The sequence below is a fragment of the Paramormyrops kingsleyae genome, chromosome 19, assembly GCF_048594095.1.
Source record: "Paramormyrops kingsleyae isolate MSU_618 chromosome 19, PKINGS_0.4, whole genome shotgun sequence".
NCBI lineage: Eukaryota > Metazoa > Chordata > Actinopteri > Osteoglossiformes > Mormyridae > Paramormyrops > Paramormyrops kingsleyae.
The window spans coordinates 2,647,371-2,659,811 of NC_132815.1; the positions used below are offsets into that span (position 1 = coordinate 2,647,371).

At 42.7% G+C, this 12,441-nt stretch overlaps 1 long non-coding RNA gene across 1 annotated transcript; it reads right to left on the reverse strand.

Moving 5' to 3' along the window:
- Positions 1-6,670: 6,670 nt before the first annotated feature.
- On the reverse strand, positions 6,671-9,251 carry LOC111843056 (uncharacterized). The gene is made up of 2 exons (XR_002838051.1): positions 9,195-9,251; positions 6,671-7,367 (listed from the first exon to the last, which is right to left on the reverse strand). It is a non-coding gene; the product is annotated as an uncharacterized lncRNA (long non-coding RNA).
- Positions 9,252-12,441: the final 3,190 nt, after the last annotated feature.

Here is a 12,441-nt window from a genome sequence, read left to right on the forward strand (position 1 = left end):
GCCGTACATCTGCCGTGTAGCGTTTTTGAGGAGGAGGTGTGAGCAGCACATCCACCGCATTCGGTGTCATAATTAAATCTGTCAGATAGACCGCCACGGTTGTATTGTGAGAGAACTGCTGGCGCTGTGATTTTTATGGAGAGCGCATTATATACGTGCGGAAGTTTTGGATGTGAACGGTTTTGTTCGCAGAAGCCTTGGCCGCTTATCAGTCCTTGGCTTCATTTAGCCGGAGTGAGACACGGGAGGCCTGCATTGACGAGGTCACTCGGGGATCCCCAGCGGCTCTGTAGACATCCGGCCTGCCGCTTGCTCTTTGCAGCTGGAACCCTGTGCCTGAGCCACCGTGCCTTTGACTTGTCTGTACAATGACACCCTCGCAAGTTCCGCCGCTGCTTTCTGTGCCTCTTTCTTCAGATCTTACCGAGGCACCAGTGCAAGGCAGCAGCGCATTTCCCATGCACTTTTGAATAGGGGGATGCTTTCATAAACTCCGGCTTGTGCTACGTTCTGAGCTCCACACACTGAACTCAGCCCGGTTTGATGGACCGTTTTCGCCGGGAAAACGGAAACACAGAGATGGGTTGATGGTGTGCCCGCTGCTTCCCGTCATTTGATCCTTTTAAAAAATGGAATTCTCTCTTTGATTTGCTTCCCCCATGCCGTCCATAGGCTGATGATTACACACGTGTAGTTCTCTCTAGCTTTCACAAAATCACACGTTCGGTTGGAGTGTCCACAAGCGCACTCTCCGCTCGCTGCTGGAATCCCCCCGTCCAAGCTAATTAGCATATTCATGAGGGGGTGATCTCAACTGCTGGGGCGGGGGGGGGGGGCTTCTGTCCCTATTGAACCATGAAAAACATTTGAATATGTCATTACTGATTCTGCCATTCAAACACACAATCCACAAATTCTCTCCTGCCAACCTCAGTTAAGAGTCTTGCAGGTCTACCAAGACATTTATTGAATTCATTACGTGTATCTTATAGGAAAATAATTGTCCACTTGCAAACTATTTTTAAAAAATGTATTTTATTTCGTATTTTTACAACAGCTTTTTACTTCGACCTCAGTTTTTCTTTGCATTCCTTTCCTGTTTCGATTGGCTCTGATCTCACTTGAACTGTAGTCCGCAGGAACTGTAATTTAATCCAGGTGGGCTTTGTGGACTAAGGCTGTATTCTCCTCATTTATCTTCATTCGCAGCGCAGTCGCACCTCTGTTCCTCTGGTAAGCAGGAGGAGTGAAAGTGAAATGTTGCTTAAAAGCAGCATGAAGGAATAAGCTTCAGAACGAAGCAGGAGGTTCAGCTTCTGTCTTTCAGTCTCAGTGGTACCACACCTGTGCTCTCGCATTCGCCGCTGACATTTCTGAAGCAGAGAAATTGACAAAGACTATAACTAAATACCATCAAGGTGTGGGATTGCAGTTTGTTTGCCTGCCATAGGCGTACATACTCTGGTGGGGAGAGTTTCCATTATGTCTTCCACTGAATATTAATATTGACTGACAGATTGACTGCTCTTTGCTCAGCTGAACATGGGGCGTTGGAGGGGGGGGGGGGGGCTAATCCTTAGAAATGTGCAGGAAATCTGTGCTTTTCCATTCCTGCAGTGCCGTACAGGGATTAAGCGGTGCATGTTGGGGAACCATAAAGGGCAGGCTAGTTAAAATGTCTCTTAAACACCAGCGGGTCCCCAGTGAGGCCGCAGATTTCCGGTCAAATATTTCACACCCGAGTTTTGCACACCTTTCACTTTTAAGGTCACACGTATCACTTTTTATTTCCACTTTTTTTTGCCTGAAGTGTTGTGGCCAAAGCACTCTCTAGTTGACACAATGTGCAGTTCTGTTGTGAGCTGTGTGGAACGTGGTTAGGGTATGGCAAACGTCTTATAAAGGTGAACGCAACATAATCACTTTTTAGTCTAGAAACTGAAGGCCTGATATTGTTATGAGAAGGGAATATAGCTCCCTACCGCGATAATGAAGCTTTCTCAATTTTTTTTGACCCGGTACATTGCAAGGCAAGTTATAGAAAGAAACATCTTGAGTAATTTATTTGGTTTGTTTGTTTTAAACATGGGTTTGGTGTTTTGAAACCAGCGTTCTTTGATGTCATTTATAATTGATGTCGCTTTGAGAGTTTTTCTCCTCCGTCTCTGATGTCTGCCACGTTCCTGGCTCAGCTATAAATTACTACAGCCGGGAAGGTCATGATTCCAGTCAGGAAAGCCATGATTCCAGTCAAGAAGGTCATGATTCCAGTCAAGAAGGTCATGATTCCAGTCAGGAAAGCTATGATTCCAGTCAGGAAAGCTATGATTCCAGTCAGGAAGACCATGATTCCAGTCAGGAAGGCCATGATTCCAGTCAGGAAGGCCGTGATTCCAGTCAGGAAGACCATGATTCCAGTCAGGAAGGCCATGATTCCAGTCAGGAAGGCCGTGATTTCATCCAGGAAGGTCATAATTCCTGTCAGGAAGGCCATGATTCCAGTCAGGAAGGCCATGACTCCAGTCAGGAAAGCTATGATTCCAGTCAGGAAGACCATGATTCCAGTCAGGAAGGCCATGATTCCAGTCAGGAAGACCATGATTCCAGTCAGGAAGGCCATGATTCCAGTCAGGAAGGCCGTGATTCCATCCAGGAAGGCCATGATTCCATCCAAGAAGGCCATGATTCCAGTCAGGAAGGCCATGATTCCAGTCAGGAATGCCATGATTCTATCCAAGAAGGCCATGATTCCAGTCAGGAAGGCCATGTTTCCAGTCAGGAAGGCTATGATTCCATCCAAGAAGGCCATGATTCTAGTCAGGAAGGCCATGATTCCAGTCAGGAATGCCATGATTCTATCCAAGAAGGCCATGATTCCAGTCAGGAAGGCCATGATTCCAGTCAGGAAGGCTATGATTCCAGTCAGGAAGGCCATGATTCCAGTCAGGAAGGCCATGATTCTATCCAGGAAAGCCATGATTCCAGTCAGGAAGGCCGTGATTCCAGTCAGGAATGCCATGATTCTATCCAAGAAGGCCATGATTCCAGTCAGGAAGGCCATGATTCCAGTCAGGAAGGCCGTGATTCCAGTCAGGAAGGCTATGATTAGACTTTTCAATTTAGCAGGCATGGCACCAAATGGCCAGATTTGTTTTTAATTTATCGGAAACAAATGCAACTGTCACTGCGTTTCTGACCTCGGGGGGCTGGCTCCAGACCCACCATTCTACCCCAGAATGTGAGCCCGTGCAGCCCAGCGCTCTTCAGCATTTGGAAATATGTTCTCTTTGTTTTTGACATTGTCAGTATAATCAGCAAATTTAACTGCCTACATGCAATCAACAATATCCTTTTTCTCATTCACTCACCACTTGAGGTTATGATAAATTACAGCAGCATGGTCAGCAAACCAGGGTGAAGGGTTCGGTTTATTCATCAACAATGGATTTTTGTCAGCTATGTTTTCAAATATATCTCAAAAACAAATAGACAAGTTTGTTCATATATCTGTGATATATTGACTGTTTTATAATTGGTCTAATAGATGCATTGCTGCTCTGTGGCATCTGGAAGTTGGGTATGTATAAAGCATTCAAGGGTTCCTTTTGAGTTTAGAGGGCTTCTTAGACTTTGAAAAATATAGACATTTTTTTTTGTTCGCTCATGAAAAAATCATAGTGATGAAAAGACAGCAAGTTGGCAGTTCTGTATTTGAAAATAGAATTGTGCCCAGATTTATTGATGTAGACATCAATCATAACCGCCCTGCTCTCCTTCCGGCATTATAGTGGACGATTATAACATGTCTTGGCCCCAAGGCCAAGTTCCAATCATGTTTCCGAGTGGAAACACCGTTTTCCTTGTTTCATCTTGGCAATATCCATGTGAAGACTGGAGAAGCCAGCGTGGTCTGTTTACATGATTATACAGTAGCATCAGGAAAACTATATGGGCTCTATTTTAACGATCTGAATCGCACAGTGTGAAGCACATGGCGATTACTTCTTTAGGGTTTGGCCAACCTACTTCTGCTAGTTTAATGGTGGACAAATAGCCGCAATACCAGATGCATGGTTGTACTTAGTCCTGTTCAATTAGTTACTGTAATTCTGATTAATAGTATGACTAACCCTTATGACATGTATCTTAAAATATTTTGATGTAAACTTTAATGTTTTAATCTTTTGCATTCTGATCTTTTTATTTTTAGTCTTTTGTGCCACAGATGTTCATGAGTTACAAAAACAGAGTCTGAGTCAAGTCTCAAGTCTTCAACGTGGTTCCAATTTGACATTAATATTTATCAAAAATTTAACCACCTATTTGTTTTTCCCTATTAGTAACTGATGTGACTAAATAGGAATCAACACACAGACAGTTAAAAATTGCTGCCTCATAGTTCCTTTGAGCTTATATACATTTTCAAAGTAAATACTATTTCAAATGCCTTTGAAGCAATACATTTTTTGGACCTAAGCACTTTCCCAATGTATATCATGTAGATTTTAAAACTAAGACTTTCTCAAAAATAACATTATGATGAAGACATCCCTTTCAGGAAATTTTGGCATAAATTAATGATTTGGACCATACATGTATGCACAAACTGCTGTGCTGAAAGCCTGTCAGACTGTGTGTGTGTGTGTGTGTGTGTGTGCAGTTAAATGATTATGCAAGTAACACCACAAACTCCGTGTTAAAAAGTTAAATTAATGTGTGCAGTCGTGCCGCTCTTTTAGTTACGGGAAAGCGGTCAGTGATATTACTGTTCAATCGAATTAGTTGCTGGCGTTCTGTTTTTACTTTATTAAAAACAGTTAAAATTGAACGCGTGACAAAGCTACAAATAATTTAAGACATACCACTACACGTCGTACTCGGGGTACAATGAAGAGGTGCGGGCGCTTTCTGAGTGGTAAGAAAATACAGCTTGACTTGGATGGGAATGTCAGAAACGTTTTTGGAATATACCTGCTAAATTATTAGATTTATGGCGATCTATGCCAATCCATATCACTGTATAACACAATGTTTATATAATTTACCATACAGGTTAAGCAACGCCTATTTCTAAGCAGTGCCTTCTAATGTAAAATAAAACTCGGCATCACATTCGGGATATCCTGCGCTTCGTCAGATTGGGTCCGCGTGTTGTTTCCCGATGTCACCTGACGTCACGCACCATCATGTCTTTAACGAGTCGCACACTCAATGCTTCGCATGTGTAGAGAGTTCAGCAGAGCCTTAAAGACTCTTATTGTTCACGAGACACTATCAACGAATCGGAGTCGAGTCCAAGTCAAAAAATAACGAGCTGAGTCGAGTCAGAAGTCAATTTAAGAGCAACTCGAATGCGGCTCCAGTCCCCATCTCCGGTGCACGCTGCGTCCCTGAGGGCGTAACAGGCAGCGTGCGCGCTCCATGCCGGTGCCCATTCAGATGCGTGTCGCTGACTTTATAACAAGCCCTTAAAATAACGGTGAAATACTGTGCCGTTGACTTTGGACCAGATTTTTCTTGGTCAAAAACGCGATTGCTTTCCGCTGCGTGTAAACAGAGACGCCCCAGCGACTTCACTTTAAGACCAACGCCCACGGGCGCTCAGACGGACGCATGGTTTAAATCTGCTATTTAAACCAAGTGCGTGCTGGCCGGGAAAAGTGTGTCAGCAAACATGAGGCGGGTGTAAAATGTAGAGTCCTATATCTTCTTCTAAGTTCATTTTACTGCATAACCTGATTAAAAAAAAAAACTAAATGATGAGTCACTCATAAATGGTTCACACTTTGTGGGCGAATTCATGTGTCAAATATCATTTTGTATTAATGTGTAAAGGACCAAACTGTACCATAAGGATTTTATTCTGTTATATGATCAATCTTGACTGCAGCTATTGAATTTAAAATGTAATTTATACCTTTGAAGTGCCGAGTAGTCCCATCGTCTTTGTTGTTAATTTATTTTGCCCATATTAATTACAGATAATTATTGAAGCAAGAACAGGACAAAAAGTACCTGATGTTATGCAACTGTGTTTCGCCGTGTAAATAATGATGCCATTTAAATCCTGTCGCCACACTGACTGGTAGCTTGTTGGCTTATTAACACATCTGTGAGAAGTTGCTTTAGTTGGACATTATCCTGAGATGACACAACTTTGTACCCTATTGGAACAAAAACGCAAGAATGCCCCTAATATGTGATACTATACATTCTCATTGTCTTCAGATCCTGAGAGGTACGTTTCACCGAAGCATATCGCTAAAAATATAGCGTCAGCAGGATCAGCTGCTCCGTAACATTATAGAGTGTATAATGTAAAGTGTAAATGCAGAATACCGAGGGGATTCATTATTTTTTAACTCGTCAAGCCTAAATCAGATGAATAATGCAATAGAAGGTTCCAGAAGTTAGCATGTAAAAAAAACACAGCAATAGAAGAAACACAGTGTGCGACTCCACTGTTGCCTTCATATTGGCATCTTAATCCCCCGGGGGTACAGGCAGGAAGTGCCACTCTGAGCCTCTGCTGGCAATCAGGTCAGTGTCCTGTAAGACCAAGTGCTAAGGTGGAGTTAACAGTTGGACCTGGGTAATTGTAATGCTCTTCTAAGATGTTTCTCATTGCAGCACAGCAGATGTCCCTGTAGTTTAAAAAAAATACAAGCTATCCTCGTCAGAATGGTTTTATTTTTCACTTTTCCAAACAGTCTGTCCATCTCTGGCTGTAGGCCAACATTGAAAAGTTAAACCTCTCACATTAACACAGAATTTCGCTTGGCTATCGGCCCGATAACTTCGGCTGCTTGGCAGTCAGTGTTTACAACACCGAAGCTTTCAAAGTTGTGCGCGCGAGTTCTTTCATTTTGTTTACCAGACGGTCCCGTTGAGTCATTTGTAATCACACTGCATGGTGCACCGCAAAGCCAGTTGCTACCGATGTTGTCCAAAATGTTTGGCAAATAATTCCCACTTGGCTCTCGGAGGGTCCGCTTCACTGTCTGCATTCCTCGCATGACCTTCCTGTCCTGTGTAAGGACTACGTCAGTCGTGTGGCATCGGTAATGAAGGCACAGCGAGGCCAGACTGTCTCATTAACATCGTTACGGTGAATAAGCAGCAGTAGGCAGAGGCTGGTACGCCGTAACCCGCCAAGCGGTGGCTGGGCGGCTGTGACGCTTCTGGAAATGATCTTTGGCTCTCCTCGCTTCTCCCGTCCTTCCTTCTCCAGCACGCACACTGTGGGGACACGCCAGCCGGCTCGGTGTGGGGGAGGGGCCCCTTCCCGTTCAAGGTCCTCCTGCTTCTCTTTCACTTCTGACACGCCGGTTTTTTTTTCGCTTCTTGAAGAGGGAGGTCACCACAACCTGCAATGAATAATTTTGGATTGACTTGACGAAGCACTCAAGGATGTTTAACCCCCAAAAGGATGTTTCTTTTTGATACAACAAAGAGTTGGGAAGATTATATTAGGCTTGTATATCATGAATATTACAGCATGCCCCCCCCCCCCCACCCTCACACACTGATGCCCATAAGCCACAGCCATTAAAGAAAATGTTTCAACAACTGACAGATAGCTGGAGGGAGCAACTGACAGCAAGGCGTAATTAGGGAGATTTGTATGTGATTAGTACAGCAGAGCTGAGTACACTAGTAACCCTGTAGACAGCTGCTTGTAAGTCATCCTTAAGCTTTCACATTAACCGTAGTAAACAAGACCATCTAACCAGTAAGCAGTAGGGGCTGGGAACATCAGAGCCAGTGAGACCACTGACAACCAGCGGCGGGGAAAATTTTAATTACAAAGAACTTGCTGGTGCCAACAAGGTCAGCTTCTAATATCTTTTATCCTCTTTAAGTTAAACCAAATTGCATAAACTAAATTCTAACTGTATTCAGGTATTCAACTTTAAAATCAGATGCAGTGTTTTGAAACATACCACATGCAACACGGGTAACAGCATAAATTGTACAGTTACAAGAAAAATTAAACACTCTACAGCTGCTTTGTGCTTCATCTTGCCACCATGTTAACTTGACCCCGAGGTGGCAGGACGACAGTTGTAATTACAGCAGTGAAACACAGAGGGAGATTTTAAACCAATCAAACTATGACAGCACAGCCCACTGAAAAAACACATCTTTGACAACGTTTTGAGGAGTGTCTTATAATGCCTGAGCTTTTGTCCTTGATTTTCACATGCAGGCTAATTCACAATAAGGCAATTTAAATGCTTTGTCTTGTGCAATAATAACTGTAATTCACTTTACATCCAATTTAAGTCCTAGCATCCCGCCCCCTGGCCCCTGCCTTAAAACGCAGGTGTTTGCATATTAATTCCCTTGACATTACATTAAAAAACACTTTGGAATGATGCCTCCTGCCAAGACAAATTGCAAAAAGAACTATTTTAGTCTCATGGGTTATTAGGAGATACTCTGGGGATTAATTGAAGAAATGTGCATTTGTAACAGACCGATATAGTGATAAATGAGCAAGAGCCTATTTGAGTTTTTTAAATAATTTTTTTCTCGTGGTTTTTTTGTCCAGGATGTCCTTCTGAGATAGAACCAGAACGTATTTTTTTTTAAAGGGCCATGCGCCTAAGCCGTGATCCATGCCAAAGATTTAAAATCAGCCTTGGAAAAGTTACATGAAGCTAACATTAATTAAAGACAGAGGTTTTGCTGGTAACACTGGCCATATCAAATCAATTGACACATACATCATTAAATGATTGTACTTGGTACTCAATGGCTACATAAATCTTTTAAAGATTGAAATGTATGTGTCTCCTTTTGGCCAGTGTGAGCTGCAGATTCCAGTTAGGTCATGTGCTCACACGCCTACAGGCGCTTTCACCCAAAGCAACGTACACTTGGAAACTCAGGTTCAGCTAGTCCCTCGAGCAATCGTGGTTAAGGGCCTCGCTCAGGGGCCCAACGGTGACATCACTCTGTGGGGGTTAAGGGCTTTGCTCAATGGCCCAACAGAGCCATTGGGATTTGAATCGACAACCTTCTAATCATGGCATGGCGCAGGCATAAAGAAGGTGACTATACACTGGCAGCTCCATGAACACAAGGGGTTTAGTAACAAAGTAACCCAGAAATACACACACATAACACCTACAGAACCACATAGAATGACTCACTAAACACAGAAAGGAACCTAAATACACCAAACTAACCTGGGCTAATGAAGACACAGGAGTAATCAGTTCACACAAGCAGTTATCTCACCTCACCCCAGTTCAGATGTTCTAGCTTGTTGATTGGTTGATTAACTAATCAACCAATCACAGAGAACACAAGGCAACAGGTGGAACCAATGAACAGAGGTAATCACAGAACTAGGGAACTTAACAGACTACTAGAAGACCTTAATCAGACGCTAAGAATACAAAGCAAAACTAATCACAGAATCCAAAAATACATGTAAACTAGAATAGAGCACAAGGAGGGCAAACCGCAGATGGGAAAAACGAATACAGAAAAAACACCCGTAAATACGGGGGGATGGAAAACCCAAAACTACAAACACAGAGAATAAAAGACCAACAAGAAAATTAAGCAGGAGAGACCAGATCTAAGCAGGGTTTGAATGTGTAGCCAACAGGTCCTCAATCGCAGAGCTGCATGCTTAGCCCACTGAGCTATGCAGCTACCATGGAGTAGGAAGAACACGCAAGGGTGAAGGACTGAATAACAGAGGACAGGATGGCCAGTGACATCTACTGGCCAAACAGGGAAGAAACATGAGGAACCAGGTCAGACAGTACTAACCTTGACACACGAGAGTCCTAACCCACCGAGCCACACACCAAACCTCGCCTTAACTGTCCTTGAGGACTGTTGAATCATTTTCATTTTTAACTGTAAAGACATATCAAGAAGGTCTTCTACATTATCTGAAGCTCTTTATGATATGAAGTAGTTTTGGTTTGGGCTGGCAAAGGGGTGCAGTAGTTAGCACTGTTGTCTCAAAAATCTGCAACCAGGGTTCAATTTGCTGGTGTGAGTGTGCCCTGTCATGGGTTGGTGCCCCATCCTGGGTTGTTCCCTGCCTTGCACCTGTGATCCTGAATAGTTAACACAGTTACAGAAAATGGATGGATAGAAGTAGTTTTGGTCAAGAAAGCAGGCCAAGAAGAACTTTGTGTTCCCTTATGCTGTATTCAAGATGAAAGCAAGGCCGCATCTGGAACCAGTTCACACAAGCAGTTATCTCACCTCACCCCAGTTCAGATGTTCTAGCTTGTTATTAACCACAATGCATTTAATGTGCATTTGCATTCACTGGCTGACGACTCCCCATTCTGCTCGCAAAACATAAGATGGACACAGTGGAAGAAGAGTAAATAGAAGAATTTATTTATCCCACAGATAAATGTAAAGTCAGGCAGCTTGTGGTAAATAGTTACTATAAAGGTGGGTCTGATAATCAGACATTCTGCAGTTAATAATTACCTCACGCTGTAAATAATTTCCCTGAGGTAATCGCAGGATTGTTGAGTGTACGCGATGAATGGCTTGTGAAAGATAACATATCGCCATATTGTATAATCTTCTCATTTAAAAGGACACAGTGCCTGGGTCTTGGGTTCAGTTAGTCATTTGCTTGTGCTGTGCGGAATGGTCTGTTTGTTTGTTTGTTTGTTTGTTTGTTCCTGCTTTATGCTTGCTGCATTGCTTTCCTGTAATCTATTTATGCACAAGCGAATTTCTGCTGGGTGGATTCAGTCATTGATGACTGAAATCTCCATTGCGGACTGAAGACGTTATTTTGCCATTTAATTAAGAGATTCACCATACAATTTAATTTCTGTCTCACCAAGTTAATTCCTTTTCTAATTAGGCAGCTTATTTATTTGCTTGTTATATTTTGTTAGCTATTTAACAATGGAGTTTGGTGATAACAGATGAAAAGAAACATCATTCAGATTTTTCTATGCACAAACAACATTGGCCAGAATTACTTGTGATGTAATTGTTCTCGTGTCCAGTTCAGCCTTGTGCCTTGAGCCTCCAGGGACAGACTCCAAGCAACGACTCTGCATTCGACATGGATGGATGGATGGGTGGATGATTCAATCTTATGGTGAAGTTGAAGGAGTTTATATTTGCATGTATACATTTTTGCCAGTTCAAATATACAGCAATGTCCTATTTTTTGAATTTTCTTTTTTTGAGTATATATATATTTTTTTTTGGCTTCTCTCTTTTAGGTGCTTGGCAGCCGGATGACAAATTCTCCAATAACAACACTATTATCACTGTGTTGTAATACAGTTTCCACACAGCGATTCAATTTCAGCAGTATCAGTACGATTACAGTCAGTCTCCTACTCCGCTTCTCCGAAGTGCTGCTTTTGGGCCTCAATACCAAAATTAAATGTCCATCTCCGAGTCCAGGTGCTTGTCTCCACCCCCCACCCCCCATCCCCGAGCCCCCAGCCCCCATGTCACACCAAGCCTGGAGGGTTGGACTGCAGGGAGAGCACATCACTCAGTAAATACCCACAAAGCGAAACTTTGTCATCTATCTTCACGCCAGTAGCTCAGGACACTATCAGTCGCTGAGTGTTTATCGCTTTCTGTTGCACGGCTCTCCGCAGATAATTGCTTCCCTTTCTTCATCCTCACGCAGACTCCAGAAGTGGTTTTAGCGTCACTTCACTGGTTCTAAGAGTTTAGAAAAAAAAGCATTTAAGAGGAATGCAGGCTGGGTCGCGGGTTTTTTCAGGTTGCTGAAGTTTCCCAGCCTGATTTTCATTATGTACCTGTGAAGGACTTTAAAAGAGTTGCAGTGGGTAAACTTTAGATTTCCCCCAACTGCTTTATCTCATAGTATGTATAACACTGCACAACTGTAATGCAGTGAATTACAGACCGCTATGTATAACACTGCACAACTATAATTCAGTGAATTACAGTCCAGTATGTATGACACTGCATAATTGTAATGCATTTTATTACAGACTGGTATGTATAACACTGCACAACTATAATGCAGTGAATTACAGACCGGTATGTATGACACTGCACAACTGTAATGCAGTGTATTACAGACCAGGACCAGCAAGGGCAATTTCTGGTAATGCCAATGAACCAGTCCTGACTAACAAGGCCTTTAGTAATTTATTACTGAATTCACCAGTCAGCCTGGAATGTGTATGACTGTAATACTGTAGCAACTATTTCATGTATAACGATCTTTAAGCAATCAATAACATAACATTCTCCTCAAGAAAATTTCCACACCATGCTGTTTAGCTGACCTTACAGTGACAGAGCAGGATAGATGAATCATCATTTATTAATTCCAGTGTATCTGTAGTGTGCAGTGTATAATTCCAGTGTATCTGTAGTGTGCAACTAAAAACCTGGTGTCGGGGTTATGGTCACCTGGGACGGGTCACCTGCTTCTTTAATGCA